We start from the raw sequence: 21,976 nt of genomic DNA, 5'->3' as shown, positions 1-21,976 counted from the left end.
AGACCTCTGGAGAAGGGGCAAAATATATGATGGTCATGAAAATGTATTTATCATTCATTAATGAAATAAATACTTATTATCTGATGATTAGATTTCATCCTTACCATCTCTTCTCCAGACTCACCATCCTTAATCTCTTAAAAAAATGTCTCATTTGGCAAGAATTCAAGGTTCTTCAACATCCTGGTCATCCCTCCTCCAGATCAGATGTGACCATGGAAGAATACAAGAGCAGGATAACCACCTCCTGGTTCTTGGAAACTATGGTTCTCTTAAGAAAACCTAATTTTGCAATAGCTTTTTTGGTTGTCATAACACAATATTATTCAATACAGTTTCAGATTGAAGGTCATTAAAACCCTAGGTCCTATTCAGACAAATTGCTGCAATACCATGTATTTCCATATAATACTTGAGAAGTTGACTTTATTAACACAAATGTAAGCGAATTTATTTATAGATACTTAATTTCATCTTAGTAAATGTGGCTCAATTTTCTAACCTGATAATATTTTAAAAACTGTTATCCAGTGTTAGTTACATCTAGCAGTCTTGTATCTGTTTCTTAAATAAGTTTGCCATCTATATCTTTATCTAAGTCATAGATAAAACTGATAAACAGCATAGAAACAAAGACAGATCCCTCAAGTTTACCACTAGAGATACTGAGACTAAGCCAGTGGTAAGACTCAGTAATTGAGATTTGATAATAACCTTAATATTCATAAACTAAAGAACTGATTGACACTCCCCCATCATGTAAAGACACTACATATAATAACAGAAATGAAAATGTTTTGAGATGTTAAAAAAGTTTCCAAAAAATCAAGATGTTACCACCTTACCATTACACTAGTCTGTATCCCTGCTGAATTCACTGTGTCCAAAATTAGTTTGTACATGTGAAACTAGTGTAGAATTAGGAGTATATTAAATGTTTATTTTATATTCTGAGATTGTATATTTTATTAAATTTCTTTATTTCCTTGATAAGATAATTGAGAATCTTTCACTAATACATGATTTGGGGTCTAATATGCAGTCTGCTGCCATATTTTAACCAATCTCCCTTCACAAAAGTTCTTGCTTAACACATTCCATTTTCCCCCCACTCATGTAGGCACTACCCTGTTGCAACCTCTCTTTACCTCACCCTTGGACTATTTTAATACTTTTCTGATTGTTCTTTCTACCTTGTTTCTCCTTATTCAAATTTAACCTTCACTCAACTGCCAAAATGATCTACCCTCTGACTATGATCCTAAACTCTAGTGGCTTCTTATTACAGATCAAATAAATTTCAATTTTTTTATTTAGTATTCAGAGTCCTTTATATCCTTGTTCCTGCCTATTGTTCTTTGTTCTTCTACTTGACTTCCCTTAGGCTCTTCAGCTCAGCAAAGGCAGCTAGGTGGCTTTGGAGTCAGGAGGATAAAAGTTCAAATCCAGCCTCAGACACTTAACACTTACTAGCTGTGAGACCTTGGGCAAGTCACTTAACCATGCTTGCCTCTCATGTGGAGCCATCTCCAGTCATCCTGATTCATATCTAGCCAGTGGACCAAATGACTCTGGAGGAGCAAGTTATGCTGCTGTCTTAGCCCAGCCCCCTCCCTCATTCAAATTCAATTCATGTTCTTGTAATGGCATCACATTCCTGATGCCATGGTCTTCTTTGAGAATGAAGGACAACCATCATCACATACTTATTATGTACCAGCTAAGTAAAAATCACCATTCTTTTTCCCCTGTATGAAGATTAAAACAAACAATTATTGGAACAAAGGTTTTTTTATATTCACAAAATTTTTCACTAAAATGTTCTACTGAAAATATTTCATTATTAAAGTTTATCTGAGCCTTAAATGTAGGTGCATTAAAAAAAACAACTTGCATTTAAATACAAGAATTTACAAAGCACTTTACATACAGTATTTCATTCTACCTGAGGTAGTTGGTATTGTAGTGAATAGAGCAGTGCATCTGGAATCAGAAGGACATGAGTTCAAATCTGGCCTCAGACACTAGATATGTAGCCCTAGGCAAATAACTTAATTTCCTTCTGTCTCAGTTTCCTCAATTGTAAAATGGGGATATTAATAATACCTACCCTGCAGAGAATCAAATTAAATGATAGTTATAAAAGTATAGTGTGGGGCTCATAGTAGTCACTATATGAATGCTTGCTGTCTTATTTTGCTTATCATCATAACAGTCACCTATGAGGTGAGAAGTCTGTGCATCATTATACTCCTTGAGTATTATAGGAAGGTTAAATGCCTTTTCCTTAGTCAAAGAGCAAAAAAGTGAATGACTAACACTAGAAATAAATACCTTAGCTCCAAGTTCACTGAACTTGTCAGTAGATCATAAGGTTTCTCATTCCATATTTGTTCATTTGTCCTTGTGTAACTTTCTTGAGATAAAGTAATGGGAGCCAAATGACTTTGTTCCAGTTCTCATGATTCTAATAACTAGATATATGTCCTTGGACAAGCTTTGCTTTTTTTTAATCTGTCAAATGGGGATTATAATAGACATATTACTAAGTTCTTGTACTGACATCAGGAATGTACATTCTAAGCTTTAAAATGTTATGTTACTGGGGCAGCTAGGTGGCACAGTGAATAGAGCACTGGCCTTGGAGTCAGGAGTACCTGGGTCCAAATCCGGTCTCAGACACTTAATAATTACCTAGCTGTGTGGCCTTGGGCAAGGCACTTAAACCCAATGCCTTGAAAAATCTAAAAAAAATGTTATGTTACTATTATGAAAATATGTTCAATATTCTATTAGAAAAAAAGGATAAAAAAGATATATAGCTAAGGGAACTCAGAGTTGAGCTTTTTTAAATAAGATGTTGATGTTGAAAAGTGGAGAATGGGCTAAAGAACAGCAATCAGCACAGACTATTACTATTTCCTAAAGAAGTTCAACTAATATAAATTAATCATTACAATGATGAAACCAAAAGAACATAGAAACTCCCTCAGGTAGCAAACACTTGATCTCCTTGCCAAATAGAAAGATACAACTACCAATATCTGTTTTAAATATAAACTTGTTTGTAAAATCTTAGAAAGATGGTAGAAGATTATGAGCAGTATTACTTTAAAAAAAAAAAGAAGCAATGCAGGAAAAATTTGTTTTCAGAAAGCAGGTTGAGAGATCCAACTAAGCAAGATCATGCTATCGACACTTAAGGAATGAAACTAGAAAAGGAACAATTAGACTGAAATGGGAATATCTCTCAAAATTTTTGTAATAAAATCTTGCCTTCATTCAATGAGTGTGGAGTCATTACACATAGATTCTCTCACAGTCCTTGATATGCTGCATAGAGAAGTAGAAAAGAGTATAGAAATGGGAAAAGCAGTTGATATGATACTCAGTGACTGGAGGTTTCACAATTTTAAAGGTATTAAAGTATCAGTCCTCAGGAAATCTGAAAGAGGGAGAGGTATCAAGTATTTAGAAAATCTCATAGGACTTCTTGTTCTGTCACTTTCCCCCCAAAAGGCAAGAAAATATCAACAATTACCAAACCATATGCTAACAAATATATTGAAAATATCCTTGATGAAACTTTAAGAAAAAAAGACACTTCCACAAATGATATTATATAGTAAACCACATGTTTATAGTCACATAATTGACTACAAAGTGTAGAGAATTCAAAATCTCATTTACTTGTTATTTGTTGACTACAAAAAAGCATGTAATTCAGTAGAGCAAAATGCAGTCTTCTGCATTTTGGAGAAGGTTCTTCTCCAATGCAGCATCTATCAGACATATGTTAAAAGCAGATTCTTTCAGAAATGTAACCACGTAGATGAGTATTTCATGAACTTCTGATGATTAGTATCAATTAAAACATAAAAGAGAGACATATGCTTACCAAAGGAATTTGTCTCACTTGTAAAGAATTCTAGAACAGAATTTGAATTAAAGATTATTAGACGATACAAGTCTCCTTCATTTTGATTGTAACTAGATTTGAGAGTCTAAATCTATATCTGTATAGATATGTATATACACATGTACATATATGCATATATATAAAAACTAAATATATGTATATCTATAGGGTCTAAAATCATCTTAATTTACTACATAGGCTGTCCTGATTTAACCATTATGGTACCTTCATTCCCAGATTCTCCATGGGATCACAAGATACAAAGAGTTGGTCTTACCTTTTTGTCTCACATCTTTTTTTTCACCAGTCTTTGAAAACTGAGCCTGAAACAGAAGCAAAGACAGCATAGTCAGAAGTATCTCAGTGTGGAGGAAGGGATGGCTTTGAAGATCATATGTTCTATAACTATATTGGTCATTCAGATGAATTCCAGAGTGGATTTCAAATGGTTCTCTCCCCTTGTTTCTGTGATAAAAGGAAGACTTGAGTATTGTAATTCTCCTTTTTAATATATGATGAGGCTGTCCATTTCGCACACATGGGTTCCTATGTTACTGAGATTTTCTTTTCTTAATTGAAATCACCCTTTTTGAATTGAAAAACAAGTGTTTTCACGTTCAAAGAGAAAGAAATGTTCAAGCATCTGTCCTCTTTCTAATACATACTTAAAGTTACACACACACACATAGACACACACACTCAAAAAGGTAAGGGAGTACCATTATGGCACAGCAGCTCATATGAGGAAGTACAAAGGGAACACTTTACATAATGACAAAGCAGTAGGCCAAGCAGTGCAATCAAATACATTCTGCTTAGCAGTTCCAAGAACTAACTGGAGCCATATCACTGCCTTTGTACCTGTTTCAACCACTGCAAGAAGAGACCTTAGAGGGGATTACTGGATAAGGGGGAGAGGAGGAGAGAAAGAGGTAGGGAGAGAATAGGAATTGTCTTTAAAGGAAGGGGCCTTGATGAATCAAAAAGAGTACTCAACCAGAAGGCCTAGTTTTAATGACTTAAGCAAGTCACAACTCATTTGTGTTTCACTTTCCACACTGGCAAAATAAACTTAATTTTACCTGACCCTGTGAGCAGTCCTGCATGCTAAAAGAGTCTAATATAGATACATATATATAGATATAAATATAGATTTAAATGTATATGTGTATATATATATATATATATATACATATGTATATATGTGTAAAAATGTATACATAGACTTATATACACATACATATTTTGGTATATATGTACATGCATATATATTTACATATAACCCCCAGGTGCTAAAATTTTGCCATTTAGGAACAGAATCATAGACTCCTAGAACTATAATCATCCAGTCCAAGTCCTTTATTTTATAAATGAGACCTAAGGTCCTCTCATTGCAAAGCACTCATCTGAGCCACATTCATTGCCAACACTGCCTCTACTTCCTTTTGACTCTTGCCCTTACTAAATTTAAGCTACTTTGCATCCTACTTTAATGTCACATTCACTTTTTTCCAAGACTTCCTAAATACTTCCTAAATATCCCTGATATGCAGTTGGAATCACTTGATTCCCTCTCCAGTTACAGCCAATAGTGAGGACTGGAATTCAGAGTCTTCCTGAAACAAGGAGCAACATCTCCATTACTCTCTATGTTCTAGACCTGCAACATCTCCAACACCCAATACTATTTTTAAAGTTCTGTGATGAAAGAGACTCCATGATTCACTATCATGTTGAATCACTTCCAGGCAAAAGTTCTTAGGATTAAGCTATCTTTCAGGCTACAAATTTGACTAACCTCTACTGATAATGCTGCTGAGGGCTTTCAATTCCCTCTAACTAACAAAATCAAAATGAATGACTCCTCAATTGAATTTGAAACACATACCTCTTTTTCTAAACTTTTAGACTTACTTCATGTCTCCTCTTTGTCTTTCTTTTTACTGTTATTTTTACTGATATTTACTGATATTTATAAAGTATCTCAAAATGTCAAAGTTGTAGGAAAGCAGTCTGTATACATGTTGCTAGGGGACAGTCTTTAATGGGAAGGAGCTTGAAATCTACATCAATGAAATATTCCATGTTGTCTGTTTTGTTGACATTCATTTATTTGTTCAATTAGCATTTATTCAATATCTATCTATCTGAAGTGTATTAGATAATATCAAGGTACTGTTGTATAAAAGTGAATTAGAGGACTTCTGGCTAAGATAGGGGAGAAAAGGTAGTTATTGTGTTAAGTGCTCCTCTTTCCCCTCAAAAACAACATGAAAGAAACCTCTTAACAGAAATTCAATCGACAAAACCCAGAAAGAAAAGCTAGGAGAAGAACACCTACCAAGAAGGTCTGTCTCAGGGGACTATGGGTGAACTGGGAGACAAGAACAGAGGGTCAGTGTGGGGTCAGCAGCTGGGGAAAGTCAGAGGGCCAGTCTCAGCCATAGAGGCTTTGGTGAGTGGTGGGTGCAGGATCCAAATTCAACTGGAGTCTTTCACCTGGGGGGGCGGGAGAGAAGGAGTTACAGAAGGGTGAGTTCCAGCATAGGTTCAGAGCACTCCTGGAGAACAACCAGCTGGGCCAGGGACATGAGCTCCATACTTTCAGCTTAGCCCTTTTCCCAGAACAAACAATAAATAACCTCCCCACCCCTTCCATCTAAGGTGTGGGCCACAGAGTTCACTCTTTGGAAAGAGATTAACTCCCTCTCCCAGGGCCCAGCACATGATTAAAGTCAACTCAATGGGGCAGCTAGGTGGTGTAGTGGATAAAGCACTTGCCCTGGAGTCAGGAGTACCTGGGTTCAGATCCGGTCTCAGACACAATAATTACCTAGCTGTGTGGTCTTGGGCAAGCCACTTAACCCCATTTGCCTTGCAAAAACCTAAAATCAAAGTTAACTCAGACCTTGCTGCTGGAACCCCAAACACTCCAGAGAAAGCAAACAGTGCTCCCTACTGGCCAACCCCTTAAATTACTGAGCCAAGTGAACAAAGTCTCTAGGATCTTCAAAAGCAAACCTCTGAGAGCCAGCTTCACCCCCCCCCAACACAAGATCCTAGAAAGATGAAAAAAGACCAGAGTGAAGAGGGGCCCATGGAGAAATAGATTCTAACCCAGAGAGATCTAGCATTTCTGAGGAGAATATGAATTGATCTCCAACCCAGGAAGCCTTCCTTGAAGAAATAAGGAAGGAGTTTAAAAATCATTTGGAAAAATTGGGAAAAGAAACTCAAGAAAAAATTAAAACCTTGCAACAAGAAAATAAATACTTGGAAAATACAATTGGATGAATACAAAATGAGACTAAATCTCTCAGATCTTCAGTTGGGCAAATGCAAAAAGAAAATTATTCTCTCAGAACTACACTTGGGCAAATGGAAAACTCATTCAAAAATAGAATTGACCAACTGGAAAAGGAGTTGCAAAAAGTAAATGAAGAAAATTCTTCTCTAAAAAAAGCATCAGTGGAAACTAATGACTTCATGAGACAACAAGAAAACAAAACCAAAAGATCGAAAAAATAGAAGAAAATTAAAACACCTCATCAGCAAAACCACTGAACTCAAGAACAGATCAAGAAGGGACAACCTGAGAATAATAGGCCTTACCAAAACATTGAAGAAAAAAAAAGCCTGTACTTACTACTACAGGATTTAGTGATCAAAAATTGCCCTGTTATCATGCAACCAGAGGGCAAAATAGTTATTGAAAAAATACATCGATCCCCTCCAGAAAGAGATGCTAAAATGAAAACATCAAGGAATGTTGTGGCCAAATTTCAGAACTATAAGAAAAAAGAAAAAATCCTGCAAGCAGCAAGAAAGAAAAAATTTAAATACCAAGGAACCACAGTAAGGATTATGTAGGACATGACCTCATCAACATTAAGGGATCTAAGGGCCTGGAATGAGATATTCCAAAGAGCAAGGGAGCGCAGCCAAGAATCCACTACCCAGCAAAGCTGAGCCTTCTCTTCCAGAGAAAAAGATGGGCATTTAATGAAATGGGAGACTTCCAACATTTCATGATGAAAAGACCAGAGCTAAATAGAAAATTTGGACATCAAACAGGTAGCTCAAGAGACACATGAAAAGGTAACAAAAAAGGAGGTAAAGAAAAAAACTACTATCCAATCAGATGAAACTGGCTATATACCCACATCGGAGAAAGAGTCTCATAAATCTTAAGAATTTTAACTCTATTAGAGAGAATATACTTAGCCAGAAGTGATGGACATTCATAACTTTTCTGTGACTCAGATAGAATGATTTAAAAACAATACCTCCTTAAAAAGGAGGACAGTAAGGAGATGGGAGGATGGAGGAGACTAATGGGGTAAATCTCATTACATCAAGAGGTACAAAAGAACTATTGTAATAGAGGGGAAGAAAGGAGGAGGTGAGAACCACCTGAATCTTCATCCCAACAGACTTGGCCTAAAGTTAACTTAGACACACTCAGTTAAGTTAAGAAACTTATCTTACCTTTCAAGCATTAAAAGAGGAAAAGGAGAGTGGGACAGGGAGGGAGAGAAAAAGGGGAACTAACAGAAGGAAGGGAAGAAGGGGAAAGAGAAAGGGGAAAGAAAGGAGAGGGAGTTGCTATAGAAGGGCAAACCACTGAAGATGGCGGTATTCAGAAACAAAACACTGGGGAATATGGATAAAGGGGAAAAAAGGAAAAATACAAACAGAAGGAAGATAGCATGGAGGGCAATAAAGAGTTAGAATTATAACTTTGAATGTGAATGGGATGAACTCTCCCTTAAAACATAAGTGAACAGCAGAGTGGATTAAAAACCAGAATCCTACAATATGCTACTTATAAGAAACTCAGTTGGAGCAGAGAGAAACACAGAGTAAAGGTAAAAGGTTGGAGAAAAATATGTTTTGCTTCAGCTGAAGTGAAAAAAAGCAAGGGTAGAAATCCTTGTCTTAGACAAAGCAGCTGCAAAAAATAGATAGCATTAAAAGAGATAAGGAAGGAAACTATATCCTTCTAAAAGGTACCATAGATAATAAAGTAAAGCAAATTAAAGCTTCTCTGAGGTACCACCTCACACCTCTCAGATTGGCCAATATGACCAGGAAGGATAATGATCATTGTTGGAAGGATTGTGGGAAATCTGGGACACTATTACACTTTTGGTGGAGCTGTGAACTCATCCAACCCTTCTGGAGAGCTATTTGGAACTATACCCAAAGGGCAACAAAATGTGCATACCCTTTGACCCAGAAATGCCACTACTAGGTCTATACCATGAAGAGATGATGGAAAGGGGTAAAAACATTACTTGTACAAAAATATTTACAGCAGCCCTGTTTGTAGTGGCAAAGAATCAGAAATCAAGTAAATGTCCTTCAGTTGGGGAATGGCTTAGCAAATTGTGTTATATGTATGTCATGGAACACTATTGTTCTATTAGAAACCAGGAGGGATGGGGTTTCAGGGAAGCCTGAAGGGATTTGCATGAACTGATGCTGAGTGAGATGAGCAGAACCAGAAAAACACTGTATACCCTAACAGCAACATGGGAGTGATGTTCAACCTTGAAGGACTTGCTCATTCCATCAGTGCAACATTCTGGAGCAATTTTGGGCTGTCTGCAAAGGAGAGTGCCATCTGTATCCAGATAAGGATCTGTGGAGTTTGAACAAAGTGCAAGGACTATTCTCTTTAATTTAGAAAAAAACAGATGTCTTATTGTCTGATCTTGTTAGCTCTTAAGACTTCTCTTCTTTAAGGATATGATTTCTCTCTCATCACACCCAATTTGGATCAAGGTACAACATGGAAACAAAGTAAAGACTGACAGAGTGCTTTCTATGGGGGGGGATGGGGGGAGGGAAGCAAGATGGGGGGATTGTAAAACTCAAATAATATCTTTAATAAAAATAAATTTTTTAAAAACCCAATGATCAATTGCAGAAAAACAGAAATAGTGAACAAATCTTTCTTAGATCATAATGCAATAAAAAATCATATGTGATATTGGGCCAGGGAGATCTAGACCCAGAACTCATTTAAAGAATGAGTGGATCAAGCAACAAATTATAGAAAGAATTAATTATTTCTCCTAGATAATGAGAATAATGGAACAACATACCAAAACCTATGAGATATACTCAAGGTGGCTGTCAGGGGATATATTATATCTTTAAATATGTACATGAATAAATTAGGGAAAGAAGAAGTCAATGAACTAAATATGCAACTAAAAAACTAGAGAAAGAACAAATTAAAAACCCTCAATTAAATACCAAATTAGAAATTCTAAAAATTAAAGGAGAAATTAAAAAAATTGAAAGCAAGAAAACTATTGAACTAATAAATAAAACCAAGAGTTTGGTTAATGAAAAACCCAATACAATTGATAAATCTCTGGTCAATTTGATTAACAAAAGAAATAAGGAAACCAAATTTCTAGTATCATAAATGAAAATGGTGAACTCACCACCAATGAGAAGGATAATGTGATAATTCGGAATTATTTAGTTCAACTTTATGCCAATAAATTTGATAATCTAAGTGAAATGGATGAATATTTACAAAAATAAGTTGCCCAGATTAAATGAAGAGGAAATTAAAAACCTAAATAACCCTATCTCAGAAAAAGAAGTTCAACAAGCCCCTTTGAACACCCTAAGAAAAAATCTCCAATGTCATATGTATATCAGACATTTAAGGAATAATTGGTTCCAATTCTATATAAACTCTTTGGAAAAGTAGGTGAACACTGAACTCTACCTTACTCTTTCTATGACACCAATGTGATGCTGATACCTAAGCCATGAAGAGTTAAAACAGAGAAAGAAAACTATAGACCTATATCCCTGATGAATATAGATGCAAAAATCTTAAATAAAATCTTACAAAATGATTACAAGTTATCATTAGGTTAACACATTATGATCAATTAGGATTTATCCCAGGAATAGAGTTGGTTCAATATTAGGAAAACTGTTAGTATAATTAATTATATCAATAACAAACCTATCAGAAATCATATGATCATATCAATAGACGCTAAAAATGCTTTTGACAAAATTCAGCACCCATTCCTACTAAAAACACTAGAGTGTAGGAATAAATGGATTGTTCCTCAGAATAATAAGCAGTATCTACTTGAAACCATCAACAAGCATTATATATAACAGGGATAGGCTAGAGGCATTCCCAATAAGATCAGGGGTGAAACAAGGATGCCCATTATCAACAGTACTATTCAATATTGTATTAGAAATGTTAGCTTCAGCAAAAAGAAAAGAAAAAGAAATTGAAAGAATTAGAATTGAGAAGGAAGAAACAAAACTCTCACTCCTTGCAGATGACATGATGGTATACCTAGATAATCCCAAAAAATCATCTAAAATACTGCTAGAAATAATTAACAACTTTAGCAAAGTAGCAGGATATAAAATAAATCCTCATAAATCCTCAACATTTCTATATATGACTAGCAAGATACAGCAGAAAGAGTTAGAAAGAGAAATCGCACTCAAAGTAACTTCAGACAATATAAAAATACCTGGGAGTCTACCTGCCAAAGCAGACTCAAAACTTTTTGAAAGCAATTATAAAACACTTCTCAAACAAATAAAATCAGATTTAAATAACTGGGAAAAGATCAACTGCTTATGGATAGGTAGAGCTAATATAATAAAAATGACAATTCTACCAAAACTAAACTGCTTGTTTAGTGCCCTACCAATCAAAATTCCAAAAAAAATTACTTTAATGATTTTAGAAATGTTGCAAGTAAATTTATGTGGACAAGGGGCGGCTAGGTGGCACAGTGGATAAAGCATCAGCCCTGGAGTCAGGAGTGCCTGGGTTCAAATCCAGTCTCAGACACTTAGTAATTGCCTAGCTGTGTGGCCTTGGGCAAGCCACTTAACCCCATTTGCCTTGCAAAAACCTAAAAAAAAATTATATGGAGAAGTAAAAAAGTCAAGAATTTCTAGGAATTCAATGAAAAAAAGTGCAAAAGAAGGTGGCTTATCCTTACCAGATCTAAAATAATATTATAGAGCATCAGTCATCAAAACTGTCTGGTATTGGTGAAGAAATAGAGTGGTGAACCAGTGGAATAAACTAGGTGCAACAGCAGGAAATGATTATAGTAGTCTGCTATTTGATAAATCCAAAGAGTCCAGCTATTGGGATAAAAACTCTCTCTCTTTGATAAAAACTGCTGGGAAAATTGGAAGTTAGTATGGAAGAAACTTAGATTAGACAACTCACACCATATACCAAGATAAGATCCTAATGGATACAGGATTTAGTCATAAAAAGAATATTATAAGCAAACTAGAAGATCAAGGAGTAGTTTACCTGTCACATCTATGGAAAGGGAAGCAGTTTATGATCAAGGAAGAGAAGAAGAACATCATTAACAACAAACTAGGTAATTTTGATTACATTAAATTAAAAAGTTTTTGCACAGACAAAACCACTGTAACCAAGATCAAAAGAAATGTTATAAATTGGGAAACAATTTTTACAACTAATATTTCTGACAAAGTACTCATTTCCAAAATATACAGAGAACTGAGTCAAATTTTCTCAAAAACAAGTCATTCCCCAATTGACAAACGGTCAAAGGATTGCAAAGGCAATTTACAGCTGAGGAAATCAAAACAATCCATAGTCATATGAAAAATTGCTCTAAATTCTTAATTATTAGAGAAATACAAATTAAAGCATCTCTGAGGTATCACCTCACACCTCTCAGACTGGCCAATATTACCAAAAAGGACAATGATCAATGTTGGAAGGGCTGTGGGAAATCTAGGACACTAATACATTGTTGGTGGAGCTGTGAACTCATCCAGCCTTTCTGAAGAGCAATTTGAAATTATACCCAAAGGGCAACAAAAATGTACATTGATCCAGCAATACCACTACTGGAACTATACCCTGAAGTGATTATGAAAAAGGGTAAAAACATCACTTGTAGGGGTGGCTAGGAGGTGCAGTGGCTAGAGCACTGTCCCTGGAGTCAGGAGTGCCTGGGTTCAAATATGGCATCAGACACTTAATAATTACCTAGCTTTGTGGCTTTGGGCAAGCCACTTAACCCCATTGCCTTGCAAAAAAAAAACCCTAAAAATCCAAAAAAATCACTTGTACAAAAATATTCATAGCAGCCCTGTTTGTGGTGGTAAAGAATTGGAAATTAAGTGAATGTCCTTCAATTGGGGAATGGTTTAGCAAGCTATGGTATATGTATGCCATGGAACACTATTGTTCTATTAGAAACCAGGAGGGATGGGAATTCAGGGAAGCCTGGAAGGATTTTCATGAACTAATGCTGAGTGAGATAAACAGAACCAGAAAAACATTGTACACCCTAACAGCAGCATGAGGTTTATGACCAATCTTAATGGACTTGCTCATTCCATCAGTACAACAACCAGGGACAATTTTAGGCTATCTGCAATGGAGAATACCATCCAGAGAAAAAAATAGTGGAGTTTGAACAAAGATCAAAGACTATTACCTTCAATTTAGGGAAAAAACCCATGTTATCTTATTATGTAATTTTGCTATCTCTTATACTTTATTTTTCTTCCTTAAGTATATGATGTCTCTCTCATCACATTGAACTGAGATCAATGTAGCATGAAAACAATGTAAAGACTAACAGAATGCCTTCTGTTGGTGGGGGGAGGGAAGCAAGAATGGGGGGAAAATGTAAAACTCAAAATAAATAAAATCTTTCTAAAAAACATGAATTAGATATATCCCCTGCCCTCAAGTAGTTTACAGTCCAGGAGATAAGATGATTTTTTCAGAAATAAAATGAAAAGTAATATATTGTCAACATCTCTAAAAATGATACAGCACAGACAACATGATGGGGAACACTCCAATCTTAGCAGATTCAAAGCAACTCTCAAGAATTTATCAATCACCTCTGGGAGAAGACTATATACATATACAGATATAGATACAGATACATATAGATATAGATATAGATATAGATATAGATATAGATATAGATATAGATATAGGTATAGGTATAGGTATAGGTATAGGTATAGGTATAGGTATAGGTATAGGTATAGATTAGATATAGATAGATATAGATATAGATATAGATATAGATAGATATAGATATAAATATAGGTATATGTTTATAGTGATAAGCACCACTCAGGGGGTGACTATATTTATTAATAAAACCTAGGAAGTTCATTATCTATCTATTTCAGAGAAAGAAAATTATGAACCAGTATATGGAGCTCACTTAGTTCTGGTTGTCATATCCATATATTTGACTTCCTCATTTTTGCTGAGGTTACTTAGTCTAACTGTAACCTAGTATATCCTGGTTACCCAAGCATAGAACTGATCTCTCCTGATATATGATTTTCTGACAACACTCAGGACCCAAAGTACACTGCATCTTTAGTTAAGGGGGAATCTACCTCTTTTTTATTGACATGTGAGTCCTGGCTTAGGACACAGATATCAATTTATCTGAATTTCTCTGTCATACTTCAGAGTTTGTGACCTTTTTGGATAGTTTTGTGATCTGTTATAAGGTTTTACTGACAGACTTTTATCTCACAGCTACCTTAAATTGAGGTTTTACACAAAATAAAAGTAGAACAAGTATACTTTGGCTCAATATCCCTGAGCCAGACCAGCTATATCTGTACCCTCCCCCAGGATTCTAGGAGTACCCTGAGAAATCAGAAAGTTTTTCTCTTCTCTGATGCTATTGGCTCAATATCCCCCACACCCTTTGTGTTCTCCAAACCTTTAGGTACCAATGACTAGTCTTAACCACTTAACATTAATTAGTTCTTACAAAGGGACATTTACTTCTAAGATAGTGGAAGAACAAAAATACAAATATTTTCCCCTTACATCTTGGGAAAGCATTCTTCCCTATAAATCTCTCAGCACAATTTCTATATAATATTGTTCCAACCAAGTTCATATCCAGATATGTTATAGTTGATGGTACATCCTGGCTATGTATGGGTTGGGTCCTTAAAGATGCTCCCAAAGATCCCTCCTTAATATATAGGGTTTTGTTGCTGAGTTGACTGTACAATCCAGAAACTGAAATGTTCACATTCCTGACTTGCCAGAACTAGCAAAGTCAGAAACTCCAGAGTAATTTTCTTTATCTAAAATGGAAGAACAAATACCAAAACAAAGGCTCTATTTTCATGGACTTCAAGCTTTCCCCTTATTGCATGGTTCTCATTGGAAGTCAAAACAAGGGCAAGTGGTCAAAAAGAGAAAAGAAAATACCTAAGGCTCTGGTCAGTGGTTTTAAATGCCTCTACAACCAAAAAAGTGTCTTATTCATGACATGGTTAGCCAACCAGAATCAGTTATGATTCTATAAAGGTTTGTTAAAAAAAGAAATAGCAGCTAAAATAATAATAACCCCCCCTCACCAATTCTATAAAATTTCTTGGCTCCCAGTTACCTCCAGGATCAGATATAAAATCCTCTGCTTGGCTTTTAAAGCACTTCACAACCTGACTCTATCCTATTTTCTTTACAGTCATTTTACTCTTTACTCTCCTTCATAACATCTCATACAGCAATACTGCCTTCATGCTGTTTCTCACATATGACTCCCCATCTCCTGACTATTTTCCTCTGGCTGTCCACCTAATGTCTGAAATGGATAGAAAAACCTCCATCTCCTGGCTTCCCTACTTTAAAATTCAGCTCAAATTCAACTTCCTGGTGGTCCTGCCCCTCAAGAGCCTTTCCTCTAAGATTAATAATATGATTGTGATGGAATACTACTGTGCTATAAGAAATGATGAGCTTGTGCATGCTGGGACAGTTTTTATTTTATCTTTACATCCTCATTACCTAGCACAATATCTGACATGCTCAATAAGTGTTTCTTGACAAATTTAAGTGACTTTATTCAGTAGATAATTAGTATCATTGAAAGTTACAATGACTTATAAATCCAATAGTTCAGGTTACCAGTGCAAAATGTAAGTCTTCTGTGATTTAACAGAATATTTTTGAGAGTCAATGTGGCATATATATATATATATATATATATATATATATATGTATATATATATATGTGTGTGTGTGTGTTATATATATACATATATATATGTATGTATGTGTATATATGTATGTATGTGTATATATGTAGACAAATATATCACTTTGTGGCAAACTTTCCAATCTTAGGTAGGTGGCCTCCAATGACAGACTTAAAGTCTGTCATTGGACTTAACACTGTTTCCACAGTTGTGTTTTAGGAAAATTAATCTGGCAATTGTGTGAAAGATGGATTAAGGATGAATAGGATAGGGGGCAAGGAGACCAATTAAGAATCTAATAGAATAGATCAGGTGTAAAATTATGAGTGTCTGAAGTCATAGGATGTTGGCAGTGAAGATGTAAAACAAAGGATTATAAAAAATATTATCAACCATTGATAACTAGTACTAAAGCAAATGTTAATTGAGTGAGTGCAAGGGAAAGGGAGTGTAAGAAGTCAAAGTATTAAAGTTTTGAGCCTGGGGAAATAAAAAGATGGTGTCAATGGTACCATTGACAGAAATAGAGGAGTCAGGAGTAAGAACTGATCAATTCTGCATGCACATCTCAAGAAGTCAGCAGCCTACAAAAACTTTATTATCCTGGGAAGAAAATTGGGAAATAACTTATTTCCACATTGTCAATTTTTCAACAGTTTGTCAGTATCAGAGCAGTAATTCATAAAACTTATGGCAATGAAAATATAAATGCCAGGGGTCATACTTTCAATGTTTATTAAAATACTTTCTTCCATATGACTGAATTTCTTTTAGATCAAGACCAATTTCTTTCAGACAATTACCAGTGCAGCAATGCAAATTAGTGTTGTGCTCAGAGGCTCATAACCATGGTTATTCAGTGAATAGTTTAAAAATGATACTACATTACATTAGTATTTTGCTCTACAAAGTATATTTTTACATCTATTATCTTCCCATATATAATAACCCTATGAACCAGGCAGGATAAGGAGTATTTTCCTAATTTTTTATGTAAACTGAGTCCTAGGAAGGATAAGTAATCTTTTTAAATATGATGAGTTTAATTTTGAGCAAGTCATCTGATTATCTAGTCCAGATGAGTTGAATGAGACTCAACTTTGACTGGATCCAGAGCTCAAGATCTCCATTCATGTTTCCTAGGAAACAGGGAGGGTGAATTGAGTGAAATGAAACTTCATTAGCTAAATGACATGGTAGAGAGCACTGAATCTTGGGCCTGAGTTCAAATCCAGCTTCAAACATTTATTAGCTTTATGACCCCAGGCAAGTTACCTAATTTTTGTCTCAGTTTCCTCACCTGTAAAATGGGGGTAATAATACTAATAGTACCAGTTTCCTAGGACTGGTTTGCAAATAATTAAAAACTGACCTTTATATAGCATTTTAGAGTTTTTAAAGTACTTTGCACACATTAACTGATTTGAGTATTACAAAATCCCTACAAAAAAAAATATTACAGATATCATTGTCCCAATTGTACAGATGAAATTAAGTCTCAGAGAGGCTAAATGACCTTGACTGATTTGTAGGAATATTTTGGAGCAGATCATTAAAGAAATGACTGGCCAAAGAAATCTAGAAAATAGCATTGATTATAAAGAGCTAACATAGGACATATAACTGAGAGGGAAATCTTGATAGAAGAGAACTATGGAACAAATTAATAAGTTGAAATTCAATAGTGATAAAAGCTTTATAATAATGGTACAAAAAATCAATTTCATAGCACAAGATGGAAAAGGCATATAATTAGTCTTTCTGAAAAAAAGAACTGGGAGTTTAATATGAATTAGGCAGTATAATGTAGCAACCATAAAAGCAGATTACATATTAGGCTTCATTAAGAAAGGTATAACTCACAAGGGAATCAAACTATGTTAGTCCGTAGACAGACTTCATCTGAACTATTATGTTCAATTTTGAACATCACAGTTTAAGCAGGACATTGATAAGGTGGAAAACATCCAGATGAAAACAGGATGATGAAGGGCCTTTCAGTTCATGTCATATGAGGATTGATTGAAGTACCTGAGTTTTTCTAGCACAGAGAAGAGAAGATCTATGTGAGGTATGACAGAGGCCTCTGGAGGTCTGTCATGTTGCTGTTTGGGGCCAGAGAACACAGTCAAGAGCAATGGATTTAGTTGCAAAGGGACATATTTAGGAGATTTAGGAGACATCAGAAAAAAATGTATTGAGCCACCCAGAAAAAAAATGGAACTAATAACTACCAAAGGTATGATTTGAAACCAGATTTCTTGGACATTCCTCTTCCTCCACTTTATGCACTCCAATTTTATTTTGAACTCATAGACTATCAAATACTGCAAATTATCGGTTCAACAGATATCAATATTCATCAGATCTTTAAGTTAGCTATGGTTTTGAATTGGGCTTTTGAGCAATAGTCATAGGACCCAGCCCTCTCCCTTTTGACACTGTCATTTAGGGGTTTCCCCTTAGTCATCTAGCCTCTGTTTGTTACCTCCATTCCATTGGGACAGGAGGTGGCTTTAACAGTTAAGTTGTTTTTGCTGACATTTAAATTTGCCCCTTTGCAATTTTCATTCAGATCTCGTTTTCATTCTCTCACTTCCCAATATTTTCCAATTTTCTTCTCCTTCCTCTGGCCAAAAACCTACCACTATTACCATTCCCTACAAAAAAGGGTTGGGTCCTGCAGAGTGATATTCTTCAGAACTACTTACTAGCTAGGAACACCCACATAAATAAACCCATAATCAAATTAAATAATGTATAACACATCAATGAGATGTAGCATCAGAGGCATGCTTCTTTCAAATGTGAATATCTACACAAAGTTTAAGAATCATATACATTCAAAAACTCATGGTACATAACCTCCATCATTTTTTTTCACTCTTCAGCCAGAGAACACCATTTAAAACATTCATTTGCTGAGTTAGTATAGAAATGAAAGTAGCCTAGATCATCAATCCAGGGCACAGTCTTCTAAAATATATATTTACATATAGATAGAGAGAGAGAGAGAGAGAAAGAGATGAGATATGGATACAGATTAGATTAGATATAGATATAGATGTATATGTATACATATACATATACATGTACATATACACATACACATACATATACATATGCATATGCATGCATGTGCACATGTACATAAACACATAGCACATGTGTGTGCATGTACGCACATACACATGCATGTACACGTATGCACACGTGTGCATGTGCACAAACATATACATAAAAATTGTTTAGTAAGGAAGTTGGGGATGGAATGTGGGGAAGTATTGAAGATATTTGGCTAGGGTATACAAGTGGAGGTACAACTCACATCTTCAGTGTCACAAGGTCATTGATATCTCCTGGTGGTGTCACTGTCTTTTATTGGATGTGCTCCCTCCTAGACTGATTGCTGGTGGATGCTGCCACTGGTCTTTTGATTGCTGATCCATATTCTACTGAACGTATGGTAACTATGAAGAAGTGCTCCATTGTTCTCTTCACTGAGTTTTTTTCCTACTCTCAATTTCTGAGGTATATATCTTTGGAGCATCTTTTGACCTTTTTTTGCTCCCATCTGTCAGTGTAGGGGCTATAAGCTCTCTTCATAAAGGCTGGATGACAGTTCTTTAATTGCAGTCAAGGATAAGTGTCAAATCAAATAGAGTATCCTTAGTCTGAGATTTAGTCTAATTGTCGAACTTCTTCTTCCTATTAGGAGGAGCATTAAATTGCTATAAAATCTTCCTTTATAAAGAAGTGTCCCCTTTGTCTGAAAGCACCAAAGAGCATGATGAACTGTATACTCTGAGCACTCTACATTTATTTAAGATCAGTCTGATTGTGTTTTATCTCATATGCTTCAATAAATCTCACCGGAGTATGCAAAAAAAATATGTTTTGTTTTCACCTTTTAGTGACATGATTAACATTTACCAAAAAAAAAAAATTCATTTGAATAGCATTAACTACTAAATGTCGGGAAAAGGAAGAGAGCCTGTTCAACTCTCCAAATACTAATTTTAGCCTTACTAACCTAGAATACATGGTCACCTCAATACTGAACTCCGGGTCCAGTGGAAACAGAGTTAAATTACTCGTGAGAAAACCTGAGTTCTCATCCCAGTTTGGTTGCTAAATAACTATGTGACCCTAAGCAACATTCAAGACCTTAGTTACTTCACCTCTGAAAATGAGAAGGTTGCATTAGATCCTGAAAGTTCCTTTATTCCATTCTAAAATTCCATGATTCTTTGAGACAGGAACTTCTGATCAACCAAACATTCAACAAATGTTTATTAGATTCCAACTATATGCTAAACAATGTTAGATTTGGGGGGCAACAAGCAAAAGATGAAATAGTTCCTGCCTTTTAGGAATTTACATTCTATCAAGGAAGATATGTGGCACACATGTGTCCACACATAAATAATCTATGTGTTTTGTATGTATGTGTTCTATACGTGTATATGCATATATATATAGATATACCTATCTATATCTATATACATATCAGACAAGTGTATACATATATATAAAAATATATATGTGCATATATGTATATAAAACACTCCCCTAAGAGTACACTGCTGTATTTGCACTCACATTCACAAATTGAATCACTATAGCAGCACTGATTATTCTCAGGTTCTAGAGGCATTTTCTGAGCCCTGACTAATGTGCTTCCAATTAACAATAAGCTAGCAAATTGCATTCATTTTTAGCAAAGGCATTTGCTAAGATAGTATAACAGAAGAGTTAGTACAAATCATCCCTTTGCTCTTTCCTCCCAAAGTCAAGGACACCCTTTCTATGAGGAAAAGTGAACTTGAACTTGGAATACTAAAGCAAAGATGTAAGGAGCACTAGTGTCACAGGGGAATTCAGAATTTCTTGCACTGAAAGTTCTTTCTCTCCCACCCCCACCCCCATAAAGTCTTTATATAGCTTCCCTTGTATATAGTTCTCTAATGAATGACATTCATTTAGGTTCCCAGGATTTGTTCCTTTCTTGAATCTACAGCTACTACAACTTTCTTCTTTAAGGAGTTATACTCCCTGAAGCTGCTTCCTTTCTCAGATAACTGTCTTTCTACCATTGATTCTGTCCTTAGTATATCTCTCTGCTTCCAGTCTTTTCCCCCTACCATCAGCCATAATCACTATCAATTAGACAGCATTAACTGTCATTCGCTCATTAATTGTCAACAAATTAGAATTTATTTCCACGTGTAAGGAACACCCATATATAAGTGTTGCATGATCTACATAGACATATTTAAGACCCTGTTTTGTTGAGTCTTCTTTTCTCCTATCCAGGCATGGATAAAGGTAGCTAACTGGTGCAATGGATAGGATGGGATAATGGACTCGGAATCAACAAAACCTAAGTTCAGATTCATTCTCAGACACTAGGCAAGCTGCAATCTCTGACTCAGAAAAATAATGATAATAATACCTTCTTCCCAGGGTTGTGTGAGAGTTAAAAATTAGATAATAAAGTACTTTACAAATCTTAAAGTGTTAAATGAATTTTTCAACAATGAATTGTTAATAAGTGTGTATTGGACATAGTCCCAACAAGAATTCCTGAAAGACCTCAAAATGAATTTTAAAATCAAATAAAAAAGATGAGAAAAAATTGGGAAAAGAAATGAAAATGATGCAAAAAAACTATGAAAAAAATCACCAACTTGGTAAAAGAGGCAAAAAAAGCTGAAGAAAATAACACCTTAAAAAACAAACTTGACCAAATGGGAAAAGAGGTTAAAAACCCAGTGAAGAAAATAATTCCTTTAAAATTGGAATTTGGCAAGTGGAAGCTAATTATTTCATGAGACATCAAGACAAAATGAAAACAAAGTCAAAAGAAAGAAAAAATAGAAGAAAATGAGAAATTTCTCATTGGGAAAACAACTGACCTATAAAATAGATTAAATATGAATAATTTAAGAATCATTGGACTGCTTGAAAACCATAATTTCCTAGAACCAGAAGGTAAAATAGAAATTGAAG

Source organism: Macrotis lagotis, chromosome 1 (assembly GCF_037893015.1).
Source record: "Macrotis lagotis isolate mMagLag1 chromosome 1, bilby.v1.9.chrom.fasta, whole genome shotgun sequence".
Taxonomy (NCBI): domain Eukaryota; kingdom Metazoa; phylum Chordata; class Mammalia; order Peramelemorphia; family Peramelidae; genus Macrotis; species Macrotis lagotis.
The sequence above is the reverse complement of the archived record's forward strand: the minus strand, read 5'-3'. Positions refer to the sequence as shown.